General features: G+C 52.8%; 1 protein-coding gene across 1 annotated transcript in view; it reads left to right on the forward strand.

The window, feature by feature from the left end:
• Positions 1-12,082, forward strand: part of LOC144611369 (protein shisa-8-like) — a 136,588-nt gene that overhangs the window by 51,251 nt on the left and 73,255 nt on the right.

Here is a 12,082-nt window from a genome sequence, read left to right on the forward strand (position 1 = left end):
CTCCAGATTCAGGGACAGTTTCTTCCCAGCTGTTATCAGGCAACTGAACCATCCTACCACAACCAGAGAGCAGTGCTGAACTACTACCGACCTCTTTGGTGACCCTCGGACTATCCTTGATCGGTCTTTACTGGCTTTACCTTGCACTGAACATTATTCCCTTATCGCACATCACATCGGTCAGTCTGAAGAAGGGTCTCGACCCGAAACGTCACCCATTCCTTCCCTCCCGAAATGCTGCCTGACCCGCTGAGTTACTCCAGCATTTTGTGTCTACCTTATCATGTATCTGCGCACTGTAAATAGCTCGATTGTAATCATTCATTGCCTTTCCGTTGTCTGAGTTCCGCACGCAAGGAAAAGCTTTTCACTGTACCTCGCTCGGTGCAAGTGGGGATAAACTGAACTCAACATTGCTGAGGGACGGAGGGGCCACCAGGGGCAAGCTGTGCCTCTCCTCGTTCCCTGCCTCCCCGCGATTGATCGCCTCTTGTCTGGTTAAAGTGCTTGACTCCAGCTAATGCAGGCAGGGTCCGTTTCTAGACTGACAGAGAGAGAGAGACACTGGCCCCATCCCCCCGACAGGCAGCCAGTGTAATTCCCAGCTCTCCCTGCCAAGGACAGATGGAAAACCTTCAGGTGTCAATGGCCTACTTTCTCTTGCCACTCAGACCCAGATTATTTTTATCTTCTCCGAGCCAAAAGGGAAAAATCTCTTTAGCAAAGCGTGAAAATATTTCCTCTTCGTGACTAGATGTATTTGTCCGGTGGGACTGGCATCCTTCCCTACCCCCTCCCTCCCTCGTCCCCGGTGGTCTCATCCTGAGACTCGCTCCTCAGGGAAGAGAGGAGAAGACAGTCACAACTCGTTCCCCCTCCCATCCCTGACACAGTGGCACAGCGGTAGGGTTGCTGCCTCACTGCGCCAGAGACCCGGGTTCCATCCTAACCACGGGCGCTGTCTGTACGGAGTTTGCACGTTCTCCCCGTGACCCGCGTGGGCTTTCTGTGCAGGTTTGGAGGTTAATTGGCTTCAGCATAATTGTAAATTGTCCCTCACGTGTGTGTGTAGGATAGTGTCAGTGTGCGGGGATCGTTGGTCGGCAGGGACTCGGTGGGCCGAAGGGCCTGTTTCCGTGCTGTATCTCTAAACTAAACTCACAGGGAGAGGAGGGAAGGGGTCATTAGGATGTAAGTGAGTGGTCGGCAGTGATCGGCCTTAATGAAATCATGAGGTGCATAGATAAGGTGAATAATCACACACTTCTCCCCAGACAGAGGGTACAGGTTTAAGGTGAGAGGGCGCAGGGTTAAGGTGAGAGGGCGCAGGTTTAAGGTGAGAGGACGCAGGTTTAAGGTGAGAGGGCGCAGGTTTAAGGTGAGAGGGCACTGGTTTAAGGTGAGAGGGCACTGGTTTAAGGTGAGAGGGCACAGGTTTAAGGTGAGAGGGCGCAGGTTTAAGGTGAGAGGGCAGAGGTTTAAGGTGAGAGGGCAGAGGTTTAAGGTGAGAGGGCACAGGTTTAAGGTGAGAGGGCACTGGTTTAAGGTGAGAGGGCACAGGTTTAAGGTGAGAGGGCACTGGTTTAAGGTGAGAGGGCAGAGGTTTAAGGTGAGAGGGCACAGGTTTAAGGTGAGAGGGCGCAGGTTTAAGGTGAGAGGGCGCAGGTTTAAGGTGAGAGGGCGCAGGTTTAAGGTGAGAGGGCGCAGGTTTAAGGTGAGAGGGCGCAGGTTTAAGGTGAGAGGGCAGAGGTTTAAGGTGAGAGGGCACTGGTTTAAGGTGAGAGGGCACAGGTTTAAGGTGAGAGGGCACAGGTTTAAGGTGAGAGGGCGCGGGTTTAAGGTGAGAGGGCACAGGTTTAAGGTGAGAGGGCACAGGTTTAAGGTGAGAGGGCACAGGTTTAAGGTGAGAGGGCACAGGTTTAAGGTGAGAGGGCACAGGTTTAAGGTGAGAGGGCAGAGGTTTAAGGTGAGAGGGCAGAGGTTTAAGGTGAGAGGGCAGAGGTTTAAGGTGAGAGGGCACTGGTTTAAGGTGAGGATGATGTGTATTAGTTCAGTTTAGTTTATTGTCACGTGTACTGAGGTACAGTGAAAGGTTTTGTTGCGTGCTAACCAATTATAAGAAAGACAATACCTGATTACGATGGAGCCATTCACTGTGTACAGATACATGATGAAGGGAATAACGTTTAGTGCAAGGTAAAGCCAGCAAAGTCCGATCAAGGATAGTCCGAGGGTCACCAATGAGGTAGATAGTAGTTCAGCACTGCTCTCTGGTTGTGGTAGGATGGTTTTACACACACACCAAGTCAATTAGCCTATAAACCTGTACGTCTTTGGAGTGTGGGAGGAAACCGAAGATCTCGGAGAAAACCCACGCAGGTCACGGGGAGGACGTACAAACTCCGTACAGACGGCGCCCGTAGTCGGGATGGAACCTGAGTCTCCGGCGCTGCATTCGCTGTAAGGCAGCAACTCTACCGCTGCGCCACCGTGCCGCCCTAAGTCATAAGTGATAGGAGTAGAATTAGGCCATTCGGCCCATCAAGTCTCCTCCGCCATTCAATCATGGCTGATCTCTCTCTCCCTCCTTACCCCATTCTCCAGCGTTCTCCCCATGACCCCTGACACCCGTACCAATCAAAAATTGCTCCCTTTTGTCTTCTCCACTCTTCACCTCCAGCTTTAGTTACGATCTCCACCCATCTCTCCCACAACACCCTCATCTGCCGGTCAGCCACTCCTCACCGGGATGTGCCGTTCCATTGCCAACATTCTCCCCACCCCTCACCCCTTTCTCCCAGCCATCGCCCCTCTGCTCCGACCCAGAATATCCCCTGTACATTTCCTTGCACAGATACTGCCTGACCCACTGAGTTCCTCCAGTTTTTTGATGAAGATGAGCTTGTACACTCAGGAAGGTATTTATTCACAAAATGTTGGAGTAACTCAGCAGGTCAGGCAGCATCTCAGGAGAGAAGGAATGAGCGACGTTTCGGGTCGAGACCCTTCTTCAGACTGATGTCAGGGACAACTCTCCTATCCTTCGTAACATCAGTGCGGACGGAGTTTGTACGTTCTCCCCGTGACCTGCGTGGGTTTTCTCAGAGATCTTCAGTTTCCTCCAACACTCCAAAGACGTACATGTTCGTAGGTTAATTGGCTGGGTGTGTGTGTAAACTGTCCCTAGTGTGTGTAGGATAGTGTTAGTGTGCGGGGATCGCTGGTCGGCGCGGACTCAATGGGCCGAAGGGCCTGTTTCCGCGCTGTATCTCTAAACTAAACTGGAGTAGAGCTGGTGAGGAGCGGATGTGCGGCAGATGAGGGAAGGGTGAGTGGAGATAGTAACCAAAGCTGAAGACAAAGGGGAGCAAAAGGTGGAATCGGATCAGCGAGGAAAACAAGGAGTGGAGTGTAAAACCAGAGGAGGTGTACCGCGGCGAACGAGGGCCGAGACCCCCGGCATGCCCGGCCCACCCGCCTGCCACGGACACAGGGCCCCGCTGTCTGACCACCGAGGGCCCGGCCGTCCATCCCACTGCGAGCTCGGCCCCCTCCACCGGCACCGACGGGGCCCAGGCGGCCGAGAGCGAGGAGGGGCCCACGGCCCACGGCTGGGAGGGAGGGAGGGGTCCACGGCTGGGAGGGGCCCACGGCCGGGAGGGAGGGCCCCACGGCCGCGAGGGAGGGGCCCACGGCCCACGGCTGGGAGGGAGGGAGGGGCCCACGGCTGGGAGGGTGGGGCCCACGGCTGGGAGGGAGGGGCCCACGGCCGAGAGGGAGGGGCCCATGGCTGGGAGGGAGGGGCCCGCGGCTGGGAGGGAGGGAAGGGCCCACGGCTGGGAGGGAGGGGCCCGTAGCCCACGGCTGGGAGGGAGGGAGGGGCACGCGGACACGCGTTGGGAGGGAGGAGGGGCCCACGGCTGGGAGGGAGGGGCCCGTAGCCCACGGCAGGCAGGGAGGAGGGGCACACGGTTGGGAGGGAGGAGGGGCCCATGGCTGGGAGGGAGGGAGGGGCCCACGGTTGGGAGGGAGGGGCCCACGGCCGGGAGGGAGGGGCCCACGGCCGAGAGGGAGGGGCCCATGGCTGGGAGGGAGGGGCCCACGGCTGGGAGGGAGGGAAGGGCCCACGGCTGGGAGGGAGGGAGGGGCACGTCGCCCACGGCTGGGAGGGAGGGGCCCACGGCTGGGAGGGAGGGAAGGGCACGTAGCCCACGGCTGGGAGGGAGGAGGGGCACGCGGGCACGCGTTGGGAGGGAGGAGGGGCACGCGGACACGCGTTGGGAGGGAGGAGGGGCCCACGGCTGGGAGGGAGGGGCCCGTAGCCCACGGCAGGCAGGGAGGAGGGGCACACGGTAGGGAGGGAGGAGGGGCCCACGGCTGGGAGGGAGGGAGGGGCACACGGTTGGGAGGGAGGAGGTGCACGCGGCCCACGGCTGGGAGGGAGGGAGGGGCCCACGGCTGGGAGGGAGGGAGGGAGGGGCACGCGGCCAACCACTGGGAGGGAGGGGGAGGAGGGTCATCGAGAGTGACGTGGGCCCGACTGAGAGCGAGGGGGGGCCGTTGGACAGTGAGGAGGGCCAGCCATGGGGGGGGCTAAGGATGGGGGTCCAGAGAACGAAGGGAGGGGCCTGACGGAGTGGGGAGGAGGGGAGAAACAGCAGCCAGGGATGGCAGCAGAAGGTCGATAGGACTATAAGAAAATAACTGCAGATGCTGGTACAAATCGATTTATTCACAAAATGCTGGAGTAACTCAGCAGGACAGGCAGCATCTCGGGAGAGAAGGAATGGGTGACGTTTCGGGTCGAGACCCTTCTTCAAACTGATAGGTCGATAGGACTGTTCGGTCAACGTTTGTAACCGCAGACGCCAGAATCATGGCCACACTTGTGCGCTGCCCAGCTGAGGCCTGTCGTCCGACAACAATAGACAATAGACAATAGGTGCAGGAGGAGGCCATTTGGCCCTTCGAGCCAGCACCGCCATTCAATGTGATCATGGCTGATCATTCTCAATCAGTACCCCGTTCCTGCCTTCTCCCCATACCCCCTGACTCCGCTATCCTTAAGAGCTCTATCTAGCTCTCTCTTGAATGCATTCAGAGAATTGGCCTCCACTGCCTTCTGAGGCAGAGAATTCCACAGATTCACAACTCTCTGACTGAAAAAGTTGCTTTTGCGGTTTGCCTTTATTGGGTTGTTCGCAAAACAAAGCAAAGTACATGCGGCAATAAAGTGTCATTGAATTATTAAATAGACAATAGACAATAGGTGCAGGAGGAGGCCATTCGGCCCTTCGAGCCAGCACCGCCATTCAATGTGATCATGGCTGATCATTCATTCAAATCTTTCCCCTCTCACCTTAAACCCAATGCTCTCTAGATCCCTACCTTGGGAAGATATTTATTCACAAAATGCTGGAGTAACTCAGCGGGTCAGGCAGCATCTCAGGACAGAAGGAATGGGTGACGTTTCGGGTCGAGACCCTTCTTCAGACCAACCTTGGGTAGAATCATTTGTGTATTCACTCCATCGGTTTCCCTCGTGATTTTATACACCACTCTCAGATCACCCCTCATCCTCCTGCGCTCTGAGAAGTGAAGGCCCAGCCTGCTCAGCCTCTCCCTGTGTTTCAGGCCATTGTCTGAACGACATCCCTGTAAATCCCTGCATTCGTTCCAGTTTAATGGCATCTTTCCCGCACCAGAATGACCAAAACTGGACGTAATAATCCATGTGGGAGCTCACCAACTGCACCATACTGGGCCAACGTCCATAGTCATTTGTAGGAAGGAACTGCAGATGCTGGTTTAAACTGAAGATGGGCACAAAAGACTGGAGGAACTCAGCGGGACAGGCAGCACCTCTGGGTCAAGACCCTTCAAAACATCACCCATTCCTTCTCTCTGGAGACGCTGCCTGACCCGCTGAGTTACTCCAGGTTTTTGTGTCTATCGTTGATTAGGAACGGTCAGCCTGGTTTTGTATTGAGGAGATCGTTTCTCATGAATTTGATTTTAGAAGAAGGAAGATGAGGCCAGGACCATAGACGCAGCCTACATGGACAAGCAAGGTCAGGCTTCTGCACGGCCAGCTGCTCTGGAAGGTTAGATCAGTTTTGGTGTACAGTTTTGGTCTCCTAATCTGAGGAAAGACATTCTTGCCATAGAGGGAGTACAGAGAAGGTTCACCAGATTGATCCCTGGGATGGCAGGACTTTCATATGAAGAAAGACTGGATAGACTCGGCTTGTACTCGCTGGAATTTAGAAGATTGAGGGGGGATCTTATAGAAACTTACAAAATTCTTAAGGGGTTGGAGAGGCTAGATGCAGGAAGATTGTTCCCGATGTTGGGGAAGTCCAGAACAAGTGGTCACAGTTTAAGGATAAGGGGGAAGTCTTTTAGGACCGAGATGAGAATGTTTTATTTCACACAGAGAGTGGTGAATCTGTGGAATTCTCTGCCACAGAGGGTAGTTGAGGCCAGTTCATTGGCTATATTTAAGAGGGAGTTAGATGTGGCCCTTGTGGCTAAAGGGATCAGGGGGTATGGAGAGAAGGCAGGTACAGGATACTGAGTTGGATGATCAGCCATGATCATATTGAATGGCGGTGCGTACAGGCTCGAAGGGCCGAATGGCCTACTCCTGCACCTATTTTCTATTTTTCTATGTTTCTATCACATGGAGTCCAGGGAGAACTAGCTAACTGGATATAGAATTAGCTTCATGGTAGGAAGCAGAGGGTGGTGGTGGCAGATTGTTTTCCACACCAGAGGCCTGAGACTAGTGGTGTGCCTCAGGAATAGGTGCTGGACCCATTGCTATTTTTCATCTATAACTAGGGTTGCCAACTGTCCCGTATTAGCCGGGACATCCCGTATATTGGGCTAAATTGGTTTGTCCCATACGGACCGCCCTTGTCCTGTATTAGGCCCGGGGGGTGCTGTAGGCCCGGACAGTGTAGGCCCAGACAGTGTAGGCCGGGACAGTGTAGGCCCGGACAGTGTAGGCCCGAACAGTGTAGGCCCGGACAGTGTAGGCCCGGACACTGTAGGCCCGGACAGTGTAGGCCGGGACAGTGTAGGCCCGGACAGTGTAGGCCCGAACAGTGTAGGCCCGGACAGTGTAGGCCCGGACACTGTAGGCCCGGACAGTATAGGCCCGGACACTGTAGGCCCGGACAGTGTAGGCCCGGACACTGTAGGCCCGGACACTGTCGGCTCAGAGGCCCGGGCACCGCCTAACAAAGGTTGCCTGGCAACCCGCCTCCCGGCCCGGGCGGCCGCCATTGGCGGAGCGGGAGCACATGACCGCCGACTGGATGAGGTCACGTGGGGCGCGGGGCGGTGACGTCATCTTTTGTCCCTTATTTGGGAGTGAGGAAGTTGGCAACCCCTATGAATAACAATGATTTGGATGAGAAAGTGCAAGACACGAATAGTTGGTTTGCAGATAAACTAAGGCAGGTGGGATCGCTGGCAGTGAAGGTGGTTATCAAGAATCACAGTGAGATCTTGGTGAGCTGGCCAAGTGGGCAGACGAATGGCAAATGGCGTTTCATTCAGACGGTGTGAGGTTGGATTTCAAGAAGCCAAACTGGGGCAGAACCTTCACAGTGAATGGGAGAGTGCCGGGGAGTATTGTAGAACGGAGGACCACAAGTATATTATTTGCCTGGAAGTGGCACCACAGGTAGAAAGGATGGTGAGAAAGGCTTTTGCCTTGCTGGCCAGCAGTCAGGGAAATTAATACGCACGATAGACACAAAAAGCTGGAGTAACTCAGTGGGACAGGCAGCAAATCTGGAGCCGGAGCTGCTGAGTTCTGTGGAATTCTCTGCCTCAGAAGGCAGTGGAGGCCAATTCTCTGAATGCATTCAAGAGAGAGCTAGATAGAGCTCTTAAGGATAGCGGAGTCAGGGGGTATGGGGAGAAGGCAGGAACGGGGTACTGATTGAGAATGATCAGCCATGATCACATTGAATGGCTGTGCTGGCTCGAAGGGCCGAATGGCCTCCTCCTGCACCTATTGTCTATTGTCTAATGAGTTATGCCAGTTTTTTGTGTCTATCTTTGTTTTAAACCAGCATCTAATCAACTCCCGTCTTTCCAAATACACGTATATCTTACCCCTCAGAATCCTCTCCAGCGACTTTCCCACCACAGGTGTTTGCCTGAGTGATCTGTAGTAACCCAGGTCTTTCTTTGCAGCTCTTCTTAAATACAGGCACAAAATTAGTCACCCAGTCGTCTGGCATCTAATCTGTGCCTAATGATGATTCATGCATCTCCACCAGGGTCCCTGCAATTTCTCCTCCAGCTTCAGACAGTATCTGATCAGGCACGGAGTATTTACCTACCTTCGTATGTCCTCAGATAGACACAAAATGCAGGAGTAACTCAGCGGGACTGGCAGCATCTCAAACAAGTAGCCCTTCCTTCCCCCCTCCCTCCATCCCTCCCCCTTCCCAGTCCTCCAACCAGTCTCCGACTACATTTGATCTTTGTTTGCTTCGTTACCTTCTCCCAGCTAACAATAGATCTATCAAGGTAGTTGAGACCAGTTCATTGGCTATATTTAAGAGGGAGTTAGATGTGGCCCTTGTGGCTAAAGGGATCAGGGGGTATGGAGAGAAGGCAGGTACGGGATACTGAGTTGGATGATCAGCCATGATCATATTGAATGGCGGTGCAGGCTCGAAGGGCCGAATGGCCTACTCCTGCACCTATTTTCTATGTTTCTATGTTTCTATATTTTCATTGTAGGCAGACACAAAATGCTGGAGTAACTCAGCGGGTCAGGCAGCGTCTCCGGAGAAAAGGAATGGGTGACGTTTCGGGTCGAGACCCTTCTTCAGACTGATGTCAGGGGAGTGGGGCGAGACAAGGATAGGATGTAGTCGGAGACAGGAAGACTAGTGGGAGAACTGGGAAGAGGGAGGGGATGGAGAGAGAGGGAAAGCAGGGACTATCTGAAGTTAGAGAAGTCAATGTTCATACCGCTGGGGTGTAAACTACCCAAACGAGATTTGAGGTGCTGTTCCTCCAATTTGCTCTGGGCCTCATTCTGACAATGGAGGAGGCCCTGGACAGAAAGGTCAGTAGGTTTGTAGTAGATGTCAGTCACTAGTCTGTCTCCTGTGATGGAGATGGTGAGGTCCAGAAACGGGAGAGAGATGTCGGAGATAGTCCAGGTATATTTAAGAGCAGGATGGAAAGTGGAAGTGAAGTGTATGAAGTCAGTGAGTTCTGCATGGGTGCAAGAGGTAGCACCAATGCAGTCGTCAGTGTAGTGGAGGTAGAGTTCGGGGATGGGGCCGGTGTACGCCCGGAACAGGGATTGTTCGACGTACCCTTGATCTCCATTCCCTTCGTCCTGTTTTCACACCTTCACTCTTCCTTATCTATGTATCTCCCTCCACCCTGACATCAGTCTGAAGAAGGGTCTCGACCCGAAACGTCACCCATTCCTTCTCTCCGGAGATGCTGCCTGACCCGCTGAGTTACTCCAGCATTTTGTGTCTGTCTTCGGTTTAAACCAGCATCTGCAGATCCTTCATACACATTTCTTATGTCCTCACAAGTGAATGAGATAGATTGAACTCCGGTGCCTTGACCCAAACATCGGCAGTCCAACCCCACCCCCCTCCACAGATGCTGCCTGACCTGCTCAAGTTAATCCAGAGCACGATTTCAGCATCAGCAATCGGTTGTGTCTCCATTCTATCTCAGTCAGGAATCTCATGCAGTACAATGAAACTAGATGATTATTCCAGGCAGTCGGGAGGTCACGTTGCAGTTGTGTAGAGACGTTGGTGAGGCCGTATCATCTAATGCATTAGGGCACATGTTACAGGAATGATATCCAGAATGGAAAGGACGGAGAGAAGATTTACGAGGTTGTTGCCGGGACTCGAGCTGTAGGCAGGGGTTGAACAATAGACAATAGACAATAGGTGCAGGATAGAGGCCATCCGGCCCTTCGAGCCAGCACCGCCATTCAATGTGATCATGGCTGATCATCCACAATCAGTACCCCGTTCCTGCCTTCTCCCCATACCCCCTGACACCGCTATCCTTAAGAGCTCTAGCTAGCTCTCTCTTGAATGCATCCAGAGAATTGGCCTCCACTGCCTTCTGAGGCAGAGAATTCCACAGATTCACAACTCTCTGACTGAAAATGTTTTTCCTCGTCTCCGTTCTAAATGGCCTACCCCTTATTCTTAAACTGTGGCCCCTGGTTCTGGACTCCCCCAACATTGGGAACATGTTTCCTGCCTCTAACGTGTCCAACCCCTTAATAATCCTATATGTTTCGATAAGATCTCCTCTCATCCTTCTAAACTCCAGTGTATACAAGCCTAGTCGCTCCAGTCTTTCAACATAGGACAGTCCCGCCATTCTGAGAATTAACCTAGTGAACCTACGCTGCACGCCCTCAATAGCAAGAATATCCTGGAACACTATTTGTTGGGGGGTTGATGTTCGGCATGGACTTCATGTGTGAGGCTGGGGGAGTACATGTCGATGTTCACCATGGACCCAGTGGACTGAGGGGCCCGTCTCCATACTGTATCTATCAATCAATTCAATCAATTGGGGTGTGTCGGCAAACTTCAACCAAAAGGCAGATGATTCACGCAGGAACTGGAAGTCATAACTGAAAGTTCCACAGTCTAAGAATAAAGGGAGGCCATTTAAAACAGAGGTGAGAAAAAAACTTTTTTTCACCCAGAGAGATGTGAATTTGTGGAATTCTCTGCCACAGAGGGCAGTGGAGGCCAATTCACTGGATGGATTTAAGAGAGAGTTAGATAGAGCTCTGGGGGCTAGTGGAATCGAGGGATATGGGGAGAAGGCAGGCACGGGTTACTGATTGTGGATGATCAGCCATGATCACAAAGAATGGCGGTGCTGGCTCGAAGGGCCGAATGGCCTCCACCTGCACCTGTTTTCAGTGTTTTGGGGGGAACAGTATGTTTGATGATACCATTAAAATGCAGAATATATCTCATCTATCAACTCACAGATTTTTGTTATTTTTCTTTTCAAATGTTTCTGCACGTTCATGCCTACTAAAATGGCGCCGTGGCGTACTACGGTTTGTTGGGTCGAGTGGTCTGCCTTGCTCTGCTCTATTATCTTTGATGCTGCCTGAGCCGCTGAGTTACTCCAGCATTTTGTGTCTACCTTTGATTTTAACCAGCATCTGCAGTTTGTTTCCAACACATAATGTCCATTCCCACAACCTTCCAGCCAGCCCTCGGCCATTTTCATTAACCCTCTTGACCAGAGGATTTCAGTATAGGAGTAAAGAGGTTCTTCTGCAGTTGTACAGGACCCTGGTGAGACCGCATCTGGAGTATTGTGTACAGTTTTGGTCTCCTAATTTGAGGAAGGACATCCTTGTAATTGAGGCAGTGCAGCGTCGGTTCACAAGATTGATCCCTGGGATGGCGGGACTGTCATACGAGGAAAGATTGAAAAGGTTGGGCTTGTGTTCGCCGGAGTTTAGAAGGATGAGAGGGGATCTTATAAAATTATAAAAGGACTGGACACGCTAGATGCAGGAAAAATGTTCCCAATGTTGGGCGAGTCCAGAACCAGGGGCCACACAGTCTAAGAATAAAGGGGAGGCCATTTAAAACTGAGGTGAGAAGCAACTTTTTCACCCAAAGAGTCGTGAATTTGTGGAATTCTCTGCCACAGAGGGCACCACCATTCATTGTGATCATGGCTGATCGTCCACAATCAGTAACCCGTGCCTGCCTTCTCCCCATATCCCTTGATTCCACTAGCCCCTAGAGCTCTATCTAACTCTCTCTTAAATCCATCGAGTGATTTGGCCTCCACTGCCCTCTGTGGCAGAGAATTCCACAAATTCACAACTCTCTGGGTGAAAAAGTTCCTTCTCGCCTCAGTTTTAAATGGCCTCCCCTTTATTCTTAGAATGTGTGGCCCCTGGTTCTGGACTCGCCCAACACTGGGAACATTTTTTTCCTGCATCTATCTCATCCAGTCCTTTTATAATTTTATAAGATCCCCTCTTTTCCTTCTAAACTCCGGCGAACACAAGCCCGGT

Source organism: Rhinoraja longicauda, chromosome 40 (assembly GCF_053455715.1).
Source record: "Rhinoraja longicauda isolate Sanriku21f chromosome 40, sRhiLon1.1, whole genome shotgun sequence".
Classification (NCBI taxonomy): domain Eukaryota; kingdom Metazoa; phylum Chordata; class Chondrichthyes; order Rajiformes; family Arhynchobatidae; genus Rhinoraja; species Rhinoraja longicauda.